The sequence below is a fragment of the Rhyacophila brunnea genome, unplaced genomic scaffold, assembly GCF_057557595.1.
Source record: "Rhyacophila brunnea isolate RB1 unplaced genomic scaffold, BYU_Rbru_1.0 scaffold_16, whole genome shotgun sequence".
In the NCBI taxonomy this organism is placed as follows: Eukaryota; Metazoa; Arthropoda; class Insecta; order Trichoptera; family Rhyacophilidae; genus Rhyacophila; species Rhyacophila brunnea.
Genome location: NW_028232816.1, coordinates 897,512 through 908,491, shown reverse-complemented (window position 1 = coordinate 908,491; position 10,980 = coordinate 897,512). Strand labels below are relative to the sequence as shown.

General features: G+C 36.4%; 2 protein-coding genes across 4 annotated transcripts in view; one reads left to right on the top strand and one right to left on the bottom strand.

The window, feature by feature from the left end:
* The window catches only part of LOC147074107 (uncharacterized), a 404,768-nt gene that overhangs the window by 99,616 nt on the left and 294,172 nt on the right, over nucleotides 1-10,980 (top strand). The window lies entirely within an intron of this gene.
* Nucleotides 1-10,980, bottom strand: part of LOC147074109 (uncharacterized) — a 287,538-nt gene that overhangs the window by 51,571 nt on the left and 224,987 nt on the right. The gene's annotated exons all lie outside the window — the stretch shown is intronic.

Below are 10,980 nucleotides of genomic sequence, written 5' to 3'. Positions count from 1 at the left end.
CGTTTTTATTTATAAATTTCATGCTAATTATCATCACAGGGCATTACTAATTAAGTATTAAAATAAATAACATAAGCACCCATTTATTTTACGAAAGGGGACGTTGTTAAATAAATTAAAAATACTTTTTAAATTAATATTTTTGCTTGTAGATACTTAATCACATATAGGTAAAATAAAAATAAATGAGGTTTCACTTATATTATTAATATTATCAGGTATTGCTATTTTTCGAAATGAAATAGGTACGTATCTACTTGTACATAACTAAATATGGAGACCTACTAATTATGATAAAATAAAATTGTAATCAACTATTCAGTTTTAAAAAAAAATTATTGTCCCACATTTTTTAAGCAGTAATCGCTGTATTATCCTCATTCACATCTTCCTGATCGGATTCCGGTAAAGTATCATCCACTGATAATCCATGTGGCAGTTTCATAAACTCATGCGTCATCTCTGAGGGATATTACATTTAACACAGACTTTTAAGATCGTTATACTCGATCTCCGATATTGGTGATTTAGCACTATACAGCAAGGGTGGCTGCGCTTAAAGCATCACAGCACTTGATCGGGATCTGATGACATTTTCTAGGTCTAACAGTTTAGTCCTACTGTCACCAGAGTAGGTACAATATTTGGTAAGTTTTTTAAATTATGCCTTTCGTACTTCACCAAATTTAATTTTGAACTTTGAAGGAATGCAAGTAGCAGCGAAAGATTTCCAGTCACGGAATTCTGCATATGACATGATGACCTAGCGTTGGAAATGATGGTGGGTCATTCTGATAGTGCCCAAACTACTCTGAATATAAATGACTCAATTGTCGCATGAATGGAATCGACCGGCATCGTAGTACGACCAGTGGGTCTATTCTATACTTATCGACCGCTAAAGTGATAGATATTATCAAACTTAGGGTAGGTTTATATAAAAGTGTTAGTACTAATTGCAACAATTACAATCAACGTATTGTAATTGTTACAATAAGTGCTAATTCTAGAATACAAACCTACCCTAAGTTTGATAATATTTATCACTTTAGCGGTCGATAAATACAGAATAGACCCACTGGTAATAGAAAATGTATTTCTATCAATTGAATGAAAGTTGAATTTTTCATAAAATAAGATAGCATACCCAGTGTTGCCCGATTCTTATTCTGACCAATCACAGTATAATAATTCCTTGATTTTTTCCCGCTTTGTCAGTCCTGTCCAAAGATTTGTGCATGATTGCTGAGATCTCATTACTACCATGTTTACCATCAGTTTCACCCCATAAAGAGCAGTATCCATTATTTGTTCCACTTTCGTAGATACTTTCATTATAGTATGCGTATTTCGACTAGGGAGTGTTTAGCACCTTCTCGAGGTCAAAACTTGCGCACAAAATGTCATTGTGATTTTTACTTTTGGCCAGATCATTAAAGAACATCTCCTTGCATTTATCCTTTACGGTAAGGGGACATTTGTAAGTATCCGTTTCAATTAGCCGAAGTCTCTCGTCACCAGACATATTTGTTACTTTCTCGCAAAAAGAACACTATTATCTTTTTTGGTAGATGAAAACCCAAGTTGAACTTACTGTCTATTAAATACGTTTCTGAAAACATTCCGAATCACGACATTATTGGATTCATTCAAAGAATCCAAATTTTCAGTATAAATTTTATATACATTTTCAACATTTCAAAAATCTACAGGAAGATACTATTCTTCGTAGATTATTCCGACAGTAGTGAGATGGAATGGCGGGTAATTATTGTTTAATAAACTCTATTACCAGGTTTATTTTATCTCAGCCAGTTTTACTGGATGGCGCGAACTTTGCTCCCAAATCGGATTTCGCACGAACCAAATAAACCGTACCGTAGCTTACACTATCAAATAACGTCGGTTACGTTGTTTTGCTCTACTTTATAATGCGATACAAGTTAAAACGCTAAAAGGCACAGACCCTAAAAAAATGTCACGCGATTGAGATTGGGCTCTAATATTTTTGTCACTTATGCGCTAGGTGATATTGAACAGTTCTCCATTTAAAACGCAATTTACCAAAAAGTGTCGCTTACGTAGTTCTGCCGATTAAGGTTCGATATGGACCCATGAATGATGATGGGGAGTGGAGAATTAGGTACAACACGGAACTATACCGCTTATACCAAGATTCAAAACTCTCCAACTTCATAAAACTCCAGAGGCTAAACTGGGCAGGCCATGTCCAGCGCATGCCTGAGTCACGGATACCGAAGAAGATCCTCGAAGGAAACCCAGGGGGGAAAGAGCCAGTGGGAAAGCCACGCACACGATGGGGTGATAATGTTACAAAAGATGCCAACCAGATACTAAAATCAGGAACTGGAAAAGACGTGCGGAGGACCGTTCCGGCTGGAGGACATCGGTGGAGGAGGCCAGGGCTCGACTTGAGCTGTAGCGCCATCGAAGAAGAAACGGCAGCATTTAATATTATTTTTATTTTATAACTGCTCCACGGGCCACAAGTTGACACCCAGCGGGCCGCGGGTTGGCCGCCTATGATTTAGTGGTATTTATTTTATTAGTAATTTATCCATATAACACATTTTTTAAACATTGGGGTGATGTAAGAATGATAAAAAAGCTGCCTGGGGGCGGCATTTTGTCTAGGGACGTTACTGATTCTTTATTATGATAGATAATCCATGATATTTTATTATTTCTAGATGCAGAAACTACTAGCTTTATTTGTAAGAAGTAATTATTTGCTAATAAGTGTTTCGTAATTATACAATTACTAATATAATTTACATACTATACAGCACCCATAGTGAAACCGTTTAAGCAAAAACATGCGCATATGCGTAGGGCCTTATGATTACTTACATAAAGCATAGTGTATCTCGGTCTCTCGCTCTTTGCCCGTCCTATTTCCTACCTAGACTTTCAAACCTCACGCCTACGTGGTTTAATTATAATAATATAATTTTTGTTCTGTTTGATACTTGAAATTTTGAATGTTTGTATTTATATTGTATCCTGTTTCAATTGTTACAGATCGAAGTGAATCCATAGATGTTGTTGGAAAGGAAGGTTTCATGAAGCCAAAAAAAGAAAACGCCAAGAGGGTCAGGAAAGACCGAAGATCAAAGGGATTAAATTACACTGCATACAATAACTCTGATAGACTCGTGGCGGGTAAATCTGTACAACCAGTTGCATGCCAAAACATGAAGTGCCAGAACAGAAACGCAGCCATAATTTCAGTGAAGTTCAACGGCAACAGCTGTTTGATTCATTTTGGGAACTTGACGACCCACAAAAGCGTTCATTTTTAATTAACACCATGGAACAGAGCCACATAAAACGGAGGTACCTATAGTACAACTGGTGCTGTCGAAAAACGACGCAGTGCGTCATTCCATTATTTTTACCTAAGGATGACACCCGGTTTCAAGTTTGTCAACAATTTATTCTAAAGATATTTAATATCAGCCAATTTTTTTTTAAATATACCGATTTACATAAAAGTGAAATTAATGGACCGCAGGACGATAAACCTGTGATGAAAAGCTCAGCAAACAAAACACCTGTGGCTCTAACGTCACATGTGGTAAAATTTATACAAATGTTGCCAGCAGTTCCATCCCACTACAATCGCGCTAATTCCCAAAAAAAAAAATACTTGACATCAGAGTGCAAGAATTTATCAAACGTTTATCGAATGTATAAATCGCATGAGCAATCTGAAGGTTGATTTTCAGTGAAGGAAAACGTTTTTAAAGACATAATTATTTAGAAATAAGTTTAATATAAGAATTCAAACTCCAAAAAAAGACAAGTGTGTAAAGTGTGAAAAGTATAAAGGATTGTGACCGTACGGTATACGATGAAGAATTTATGACACATTTAAAAGAAAAAGAATTGATGAAGCTGGCATTTGACAAAGACAAAACTCGGGGTAAATAGGATACATGTATCATTTTTATGTTTCCTTCGACCTCCAATTAGGTCCTCAATACCCCACACGGGGAATTCATGTTGTAGGTACTATTCACGAAAGTACGCAATATAACATAAGTAAAAATATAGAAAACATCATGTTAAATTATTTATTGCCAGGGCACACGTATATGCCCGTGGATTCAATGCATTCTTGCATCTAATCAAACTATTGGAAAAAAAATATTTGTGCACCGTCAGAATAACCTACCATTCTGACAAACGCGAGGTTAACCTGGGGCCATTTCTTAATGTTTTCAATTATAAATCGTTCAATAATTGGAGGCCTACGCAGGAATATTTATTTCCTACGACTGCTAAATCTGAGTGCTCGTCCGTGGTGGTTAGGCGGGCGCGGGGCGGCGGCGGGGCGGGCAACTCAAACGTATGAACACGTCTCGACGTGTCCGTAGACAATGCGCGGGGACGGGTGTTCGCGCGTGTTGTTTTGGCGCGTCTAGCTCAACGCAGGCAAGATCGTACATGCGGCGGGCTCTTCCCATACTGCGCGCATAGAGGTGTCCGCACTGAATGGACGGGCACCGACGCGGGAAACGAGCGAGTTGCGGGTGTCTCAAACCATCATGAGCTTACCGCGTGCGTCTGGTGTATTTATGGTATTATTTTCACAAAGCATAGATAGTACGAAGTGATGTAAAGTAGGTATACGTTTTATAACGTTGCACTTTTCACTACACTGATACGCCTCTTTGCCTTATTACGTCGCATAAAATTATATCAAATATATATAAAAATTATATATTCACTTGTATTAATATAATATGTAGTACTAAATAAATATATATTATGTAAAAATAATATCTTTAAATTTCAATAATTCTTAACGCACATATAATATTGTATACTTATTTTACTTATAGTTATAAAGGTAGGTACATAAAAAAATGTTTTTTTTTGTCTATAATTATTCAATATTCTTTCTCATTTATCTCTTTATCTAATTTCTCTGTATTTAAATTTTAATATGATTAACTATAATTATTATAATTTATATGGAAACTTTGCTTGTTGCAATATCTTTTTCTAGTCTATTTTATACATATTTGTAGTCTTTGTAACTGTTTGTTTTCCTTAATAAAAAAATATAAACATAATAAAAATAAAATATATTAAGTAGGTACATCATTTCCATCCTAGAGCCGGGGTGCAAAGTTATGAAGCGTACATTCTACACCTACATTTACACCATATGAACCGAAAAGTCTTTTTTAAACTTTAACTTACATATTATCCAATATATAATCAAATTATAAAATCGACCAAGGGTACTTGATGGAATTTGAAATTAAATTCATAAATATAAATTTACCAAATAAACAGGAATTAACTGTATCAGATGACAGTGTATATTCACCATTGGTGGTGTTTGAAGATGCCAAAAGGCGATAGTCGGATCGCAAAAAATTACTCAAAAAGAATAGATAAAAACTTAGATCAATTAGAATATACCTAATCAAATATTTTCTCATGTTACTCTTTTTCGAAAAACTTGTCTGGTTGTTCCCGCAGTTTCTTGTAAGTATAAGTTATAAAATTCTTCTGCTAAATTAGTGCTTTCCATATTGATTTCATTGGCCCCATATTTTGGTGCAAAGTTTTGCCATTTCAAATAGGAGTTTTCCAGTAAAAACTTTTCTGTGTTTATGGTTTCCTATCCCTGATTTGACGCTGAACACGACTGGGCGCGCGCGGGCTACTACGGACACTCTACCCGTGCCCGTCCCCGCGCCAATTCCGCGTCGAAGACGCCCCATGACTACGGCCAAGCGCTGAGGATGGAAAAAATTCTAATCTGAGATATCCGTCGGGTTTCACTAACTAAACCCTTGGGTTAGGTGAGTGTTTTTTTAATAAAATGTTTTTGATAATGTTAGGTTAGTGTTTTTTCAATTGACGCTTATTATGTTTTTGAATAAAATGTTTTCGGTAACGTTCGGTTAGTGTTTTTTCAATTATTGTTGTTTACTGTGATTTTTTAATAAAATGTTTGTTTTTTCTCTAAATGTGGATTTTTCTCATTTAAAATCATAAAACCCAATATTTGTTGAATTCCGTAAAAGAAAGATAAATAGGTACCTATATGATTCAGGGATCGTGAACCTTTTAAGGTACGCGTGCCAAAATTTCCCAATTAATATTTTTCAACTGTCCGACGTGCCAGGCAGTTTTTTTATAGCGACAATATTTTTTTTAATTTTATAAAAAAAATAGTTAATACTTCTATTAAAAAGGTTTAAAAATCAATTACATTTGAGTTATTGCTATCCTATCTTTCACCGTATTTCTCGCTGAAGGCATATATTTACTCATTGAATATTTTTTCCTTGTTTTCAAATTACTCAAAGTGAGCCTTTAAACCACTCTTCTTTATAATATTTTATTCTCCGTCATTGAGCGGTTTTCCATTTTTAGTGCTCGGCCGTAGTCATTTGGCGGGCGCGGTGCGGCGGCGTCTTGCAAAACTCAAACGTATAACCGTGTGTATTATGCCCCAAAAAAGACACTGTCTACGAATACTTTACACACGGTTATACGTTTGAGTTTTGCAAGACGCCGCCGCACCGCCCCCGCGCGATCACTACGTTCTTGCACTTATGCCGGCGCTCCATTGGCACGCAAGTCAGACGATTTACAGTCTTCGGACTTTTTTTTCGCGTGGAGCACCCCAGGTCTGCGGACTTTTTAATCCGCAGACCAGGCTCGTTGGATTTCAAACATGTTTGATATTTTACTCGCCGAGCCGCTGAAATTCGTACGTTCACCACGCTTTACCGTCACACTATTTATATCTATGCCGACGGACGACAGCGCCATCATTATTTTACTGTCATTCAAAGTGTTCGGACATCTCACATCGATAACAACAATGGTAGGCATTCGAAAAGTTTCTTGGAAGATTTTATTAGTTGTTTTAAAGACAACCCATCGTTGTGGAAGACGACCAGCCCACTATACAAGAATCGTGATGCCAAGTCCTTGGCGTATGCGGAACTTTTGGAGATTTTAATCAAGGTGGAGCCGCAGGCAAGGGTCGACGATGTTAAAAAGAAAATACAGACATTGAGGTCGGGTTACAGAAAGGAGAGAAATAAAGTAAGGACATCATATCGAAGCGGAGCCGGCACAGACGCAGTTTATCTACCCAAACTGTGGTACTATAAAAATTTGGAGTTCTTGAACGACCAAATGGAAGGTACGTAGGAATGCTTTAAAGCTATTTATTATACACGTGCAGATTATGAAATTGTCGTACCTAGCTCTGAAAGTGACATCGCATTAGATTAGCTACTATTTAAGCAATTAAAACATACAGCTATGAATCATTTCTAGTCACAATAAAATTTCTTATTCTTTGCCGAGGTAGGTAATAAATAATAATAATATATAGGTACGAGGGAATTCTTTAAAGCTATTTATTATACACGTGCAGACTATGACATTGTCGTATCTCTGAAAGTGACATCGCATTAGATTAGCTACTATTAAGCAATTAAAACATACAGCTATGAATCATTTCTAGTCACAATAAAATTATTAATTCTTTGCTGAGGTAGGTAAGAAATAATAATATATAGGTACGATCATGGCGGTGGAAGCGCGGCTTATTGAGTCGTGGTCGGGTCCCAGGTTCAAATCCTGGGTCTGACAAGTACACATTGAATTTCAATTTGTGTATGAGTCAGAGTATGGACCTAATATGTTGAGCAAGTGGCTGACATCCATTTCTCGTAAAAACAAAATCTGTCAATACAAACCTCCACTCCGTGGAGGTCCATATTATGATCGGACAAGGTCGAAAGAAGAAGAAAAGAAATGATCATAAAATCAAAAATCGCTCGAGTTAGGTTCCTTCAGAGACAATCAATAAATCGTCAATCATCAATCAAAATTAATGGTACAGTTTGGTTATGAGGAATACAGCGGAAAACACATTTTGAAAATACCCGATATACTGGATTACACCAATTATACCAATATCAATATTAACCGTATGAAGGAATGGGTACTTAGGGGAGAGATAATAAAAAACAAGTTTGAGTATTATGTTGTATTTTAACAATTTACATTTTGTTTTACAGAATCGAGCTCAATATCCAGCATGGTGGACGATTTGGAAAACATGTCTCCTGATGAGAGTTACTCCAACTCGTTAAACAACGAAGATTGTATTGAGGTAAAACATTTTAACTAAATTGTTACATTGGTTTAATTTATCTATTGCTTATCATACTTTCTTGCCATGTGACAGCCCCGGTAGTATTAAAATATTTTTCGAAATCTCCTCGCGCTTTCTTAGCATTGGCAGTCGAGTTCCGATTAGTCGTTGCTTCCAAAGGCGCTAAGGTGTCCTGTGACCTCAGTCCGAGCTCTATTAAACCTGTCTCAGGATTTTCCCTATCAAGGTCATGAGAAGGAGTATAAGTATGTGTTGATTTGCGACGAAGAAAGTTGTGCAGCACACAGCAAGTTAATACAACTGTATTGATATTTTCAATTTTCATGTTTATTGGAGCTTGAAAAATGCGGAATCTAGCAGCTAAAATGCCAAAAACATTTTCTATAATTCGCCTGGCTCTGCATGTCCGATAATTATATATTCTTTTACTGTGATTTAATTGCCTTTGTGAATACGGCTTTATGAAATCGTTACGTAATGCAAAGGCTTCATCGCCAATATAAACAAATGGCAGTGCATCAGAATTAGCAGTAGGTTTTTTTGGTGCAGGTATTTTTAATCTGCCTTCGTCTAAACGTTTGAAAAAATCAGATTTTCTCAGTACGCCTCCATCAGAAATACGTCCATTTGTTCCAACATCAACATAAATAAATTCATAATTAGCATTTGCAATCGCCATCAAAACAATGCTGTGGAAATGTTTGTAATTATAAAAGTGGGAGCCGGCGCCTGCAGGTGGCACGATTGCAATGTGTTTCCCATCAACTGCGCCCAGGCAATTTGGAAATTGCCATTTACTATTAAATTCTTCTGCAATCGTCTCCATTTCTTCGTGCGTATCAGGGAACTGCAACAAAAAATAATCAACATTTTATTTACAGATAGAATATTCGCCTTCAACATCCACGTTGTCGACTACTCCAAGGTCGAATCTCAATAGAGTACCAGAACCCCCATCGTTCAAACGAAAAAAATCGAATGATAGCGCCAACAAAGTGTTAGAATTAATCACTGACAAACTAAGCAAGACTGAAGATGAATTTGATGTTTTTGGCAAAATGATGGCCATGAAACTACAATCGATGTCACAGGGACAAAGATTGCTGGCCGAGAAGCTGATGCATGAAGTTGCCTTTATGGGACAAAGTGACAAAATAATGCCAGCAACTACTGTTCATACTCAACCAGTTTATCGTATATTAAGCAAAAATGTACAAAAGCCGGTATAATAAATTAATGTTTTTTGTGTGAATAAATATCTTGTAAAAATATTTGTTTTTTTGTTTGTTTTTATGCCTATAAACCTTAGCTTAAGCGATACAACAAATGGTAAGTATTTGAGCTATGTTAGCAAACCTATATTATTATGTGGCCTCATTTAGAAATCAAATTCCATGCTTGCTTTTCGAAGAATATGACTAGTATTACAATACATTCAACAGGAATAATTAAGCAGCTTGCTTACAGCCTATATGGAGAGTCCTGGCTAGGTACAGCATTCTAATGGTCTATTGAATATTTAGCATGTCAACGATGGCCTTATTTGTGACTATATATATACCTATCTCAAATGCATCTTGTCTGCCATTCTTATGATGTTGCCGTCTATGATTTATATAGGTAAAACAATCCACTAAACGTTCACTTTATAAGACCAACCAATGTCTACTTGTTAATGATATATTTGTAAATTTGCCCAACTTTATTAGATGACGTATAATATAATACACACCTTGAAATATTCTCCTTTCAAAACGTCAATGATGACTTGGCAAGTTTCGGGAATTATCTTGCCCAGAGTTTGTCTTCCAATCGCAGTTCTATAATGCAAGTCAGTGAATGTTCCGCCAGCAGCCAAAAATCGCAGGGTTGCACATAATCTATCATGAGGAGAAATAGCTTCCCTCATCATAGTATTTTTTTTTTAATAAATGGGTAGACCAAATTATACAGTTCTGTGTATACATCCTCCGACATTCGCAAATAATTGCGGAAATCGCTCGGTTGCAAACGCAATTCTCGTATTAAATTTGTGTGGGATAATGTCGTTCGTTTCCTTATCCAATGTTTCACCCAGTATTTGTGTACCCTTTGCTTCGTTATTACATTATCTGCCACCCAATAACCCAAAAAACATAAAACGTCGGTATCATTTAACGCCATCACGATTTAACTGTCAGATATACGTATATTATCTATGCTGTCAAAGTCGACTGTTTTACTCGTCAAATTAATTATATACTCGTTTCGTTGAACGTCTGTTGGCCAGTAGCAGAACGTAGAAAAATCTGAAGACTTATTGTCGTCGGACTTTTGGCTCGCCAATGGAGCGCTGGCATTAGAGGTTAAGTTTGTCGCTGATGACAGCTCAACGGTTACCACCACTATGCCTCCAATTAAAAAAAATCTAGGTGAAACTGTAAAAATATATCGCCGTGTATAATTGTGAAAATATGTTAAAATAATAAAATTATAAGAAGAAGAAAGAGTCTATGTGACTAATTTATATTCTCCTCCTTGCCCGCCCCTCCCCAATATTAAATCCTGAGTGCGCCGCTGATAGGGACTACGTGGGGGCATAGAGACGTTATCGATACCTTAATTATTATATTTGAAAGTGGTACAAACTGAGTATGTTTTGTTATTGGGAGTTTATTTTTTGTGTATTGCCATATCTGTTTTGATATGGCAGCACAGGCCAAAAGTTCGTATCATTGAACCTGAACTGAACGAATCAAATGGCACGTTGGATTTATTTGATTTGTAACCGTTTGGTAGAATGTCCACGGAAACGC